At 35.6% G+C, this 3870-nt stretch overlaps 1 long non-coding RNA gene across 1 annotated transcript; it reads left to right on the forward strand.

Moving 5' to 3' along the window:
- The first annotated feature begins 2399 nt into the window (after nt 1-2399).
- On the forward strand, nt 2400-3522 carry LOC108376705 (uncharacterized). The gene is made up of 2 exons (XR_001849276.1): nt 2400-2494; nt 2588-3522. It is a non-coding gene; the product is annotated as an uncharacterized LOC108376705 (long non-coding RNA).
- Nucleotides 3523-3870: the final 348 nt, after the last annotated feature.

Here is a 3870-nt window from a genome sequence, read left to right on the forward strand (position 1 = left end):
GACAGTTTTTTTTTTTAAGAAAACGCTTTTAAGATTCAATTTTTTGATATTTTTCCGTGTTTTGTTTTTTTTACAGATTTTATGTTTGTTACAAATTTTATTTAAAAAAAATATATATATTGTAAGCGGCACGGAAAAATTTAAATTCATTAAATCTGAAAACTCACAACTGTCTCCACCGCGATTTGAACTCGCGACTACCACTGCTTGAGTCGGAGTTCTTCTCGCTGAGCTACTTTCATATTATTTGTACACTTAAATACAGCGCAAGTTTCAACTGTCCCGCTCTGTAGACGTTTTGCACTAGTTCAGAGATAATTCTGAAATATTTAGTTCGGAACTAGCGCTTTGCCAGACTGTCTCTAAATTTATCTGCAGGGTATTCATGCATACATAACAAGCGCATATACAAATCCATGCGTACAGACGTACAGTGACCCACAAATTCATGAAAAAATAACCCAAAGAGGATGTTTAATTCTTTTCAGCGCGATAAAGCGATATAGGCATTTTTCCTACATGTCTGCATGTCTATTCCGTCAGTAGGTACTGGTTCCGACGTTTAAAAAGTGATGACAACCCACAAGGGCGAAGAAAGTACAACAACGTTTTTGTAGACGCTGAATTTGAGGCAATTTTGGACGAAAGACCGTGCCAAACCGAAAAATATCTTGCGGCGATATTAGGCGTGACTCAATAAGACATTCCATTGTATTTGAAAACCATTGGTATGGAACGTAGTGTAACTAGTGAAGCTCATGAAATGTAACAAAGTAGCATTTTTGACGAAATGGCAACGTTGCGAACGAAATTGTACGAACGACCTATCGCAAACTCCGGATTCCAAATGTAAAAATTTTTCGAAATGCCGCGCATAAGTGAAGAAGAAAAGATTTTACAATTACTATATATTTCGAAGCAGCTTTAACTGATAAACATTTTCTTGAAGTATCATTGACCTTCCACCATGAGAACAAATGGTCAACGAATTTGCAACTTTTTAAATAGATCTTCTAGAAAGATTCGAGTATGCAGTTTTGTAGCCCATTACATTTTAGTACAATAAAGGTTCCAAGTTGCTAAAAAATTGCCAAAAATGGCGTTACAAAATTTGAGACTTATTTGATATTCCCAAGTTTTGCAAAACGTTTTGGCATTTTATCTTTATGTTTTTGCCGTAATATTAGCCATGTTTTTACAAAAAATTATCAAAAAAAATTATTTAAAAAACTTTTGTCCGTAAAATAATAATAATATATTGGGGCTTACACATATGTTAGTGTTTGGCCGAGCATCTCCTCCGACTTTGGCCGTGCGCCTTGATATTGTCACACAAAGCGGAGGGACCTACAGTTTTACGCCGACTCCGAACGGCGATTGTGTTTTTATGAGAAGCTGTTTTTCATGGCAGAAATACGCTCGGAGGTTTGTGATTGCCTGCTGAGCGACGACCGCTATTAAGAAAAAATATTTTTTCTATATTTTTTTGCGATGTTGTTTTGACCAAGGTTTGAACCAAGGTGCTGCGGAGTGGAAGCGCGCCTGTGCTTTGGATTCAAGATGGTAAATATCTGAGATGAAAAATATTATTATTAGGGCATACTGCTAATCCATATATTTCAATTTTCTTACACCATGCACTTCATATAACGACTCGACTGTTATTGTTAAAATTTGACAAAAAATCATGAAAAATTATGCCGTTAGAGGCAAAGGCCGCTGAAACAAATGTTTTTTTTTTTGTTAATAGCAAAGGAAATTTGCGAATGGCCTACATTTTGTTTTTATATTTTCAATAAAACACTTTTCAAGCGTAAGGGTCAGTCATTTTCAAGCTTTTTTTAATCGACGATTTTTCAATGTTCTGTAAATAAAAATCTTGATATTAAATGATTATTTTCGGTCCCTGGAATAAATAAAAGTCTGCTAGAGCCATTAGTGCTCCATACTATCGGGGTTTGAATTCATCTATTCAAAATCCTGAATTTCTGCTATAATGATCAGTTTTAGAGGCCACTGTTTATACACATCAATAAGTACAGATTTTACATATATACATAGGAGTACCACATACAATCATGCACGCCTCGCACGACGTACAGTGTGCACGTCGGCGACGGTGGCGGATTGGCACAACACAACACATTTGAAAATGGAAAGTAAACAATTCCGCTTTAACTTCAATGGCAGAGCTGCTGATGGTGGTGGTGCTTGAGTCAGCAGTGGCGTTGGCGCTGGCATTGCCTTGGTCGGCGTCATTGCTGTCAGCAAGTGTTAAATATGCAGCTACATAGCTCCCTTCTTTTTATGTCGCCTTGGTTGAAGAGATGCGCGCTGCACAAAAAGGGCAGCAGGCAGCAAGCAGTCGTTAGTCAACAGGAAAATGACAACATTTGTAAACGAAACGCTGCAGTTTTTTCTGTTTTTTCTAGTGTTTTTCTTTTTATTATTATTATTGTAAAAATATGATACACTGCCATTCGCTGCCTAGTAGGTATACCGGCTACCAATTAAGCGTAACTTCTTATTTATTGTGTGCAGCGTTGTATAGATTTCTATGATTTTTCTTCCTCCTTTTTTTTGTTAGCGTGGTTCGTTATCAGTGCAATGCCATCCACCATCAGCTATTTATGTAAACTGAGAAATGAGAATTAATAAACATCCGTCCATGTCATTGTATCGTAATTGCGTCTCATTAAAGCGATAGGAATTTCAAATAAAAATATGTATGTATGTACATATAACAATTTCTAAAAAAAAGAAATGCTACCCAAACGCCCAATATCTAGCGCTTCGATCAGTACAATCTTAAAATTACACTTTTACCCACAAAGCAAAGCCACACATGCATTGACTGTGGAATTATTTATGTGCATTCAATAACTATGAACGGATGTTGGCATCTGCATCGTCAAATTTGATATAAATTTCAAACAATGCAAGTAAGAAAATTTATGTATCTACACAATACACCACCCTGATATAAATGACACTTCAAACAAATTCTGACTCAGACATGCCACTAAAAAGTTTTATTTGATTATGTACATATTTCTTTTTCTTGTATGCCGACATGCCGTCAATGACCGGAAAAGTTACAAACGACAATTAAGTACATATTAATCAATTAAGGCAGCGTTAAACTCGTAATTAATTCGTTAACACAATTATGTTACAATATTGAATGTGTGAACATATGAACATTTCTTTCGAAAGTTTCTTGCCATAGGAAACTACAAAAGAACAAAAGTATTTCTCCTATGCAAATTTTTTCCCATAATTTATTGTTAGCAACAACAAAAAATGTCCAATAGAATGAACAAATTGGCATTACGCAGCTCATGTTATTCATCATAAACAAATTTTAATTAATCAATTAAGTAGTATTTTTAGATTTGGGACTTAAATGTATTGAAAAATTGAAGTTATCGAAATTTTGAAAACCTACCAACCAAATCTGATAGTAGATAGTTTTCACTAGATATATGGGGACAAAACTTTTCAAACCTGTTTATCCATTGACAACATTTATGACCATACGTCCAGACGGCGCAAGAACCTCAGTAATGGGCTTTAAAGGTTCTTTTGGCGTAAGAGCTGTATAATGGGGGTTCGAGCCGAAGATATCACAAACGATTTATACGGCCGTTGTGTCATTACAATTACATTCCATCTTACTTTTAAAAATACCTAAGGGACTGAACTATTTTCCCTCATCAGTTGTCAAATTGGGTTTGGAGACAAACCGGTTTCGGCGCTGTGTCACCTTCAGTGTCATTTTTCCTTCTTACCTCCAAACCAAATTTGACAAGGGATGATGAGGGTTAGTCGAAACGACTAACACCAACTTTGAATTGAAATTACAAATAT

This window comes from Rhagoletis zephyria, unplaced genomic scaffold (genome assembly GCF_001687245.7).
Source record: "Rhagoletis zephyria isolate East Lansing unplaced genomic scaffold, Rhagoletis_zephyria_1.1 Rzeph_scaffold_10846, whole genome shotgun sequence".
In the NCBI taxonomy this organism is placed as follows: domain Eukaryota; kingdom Metazoa; phylum Arthropoda; class Insecta; order Diptera; family Tephritidae; genus Rhagoletis; species Rhagoletis zephyria.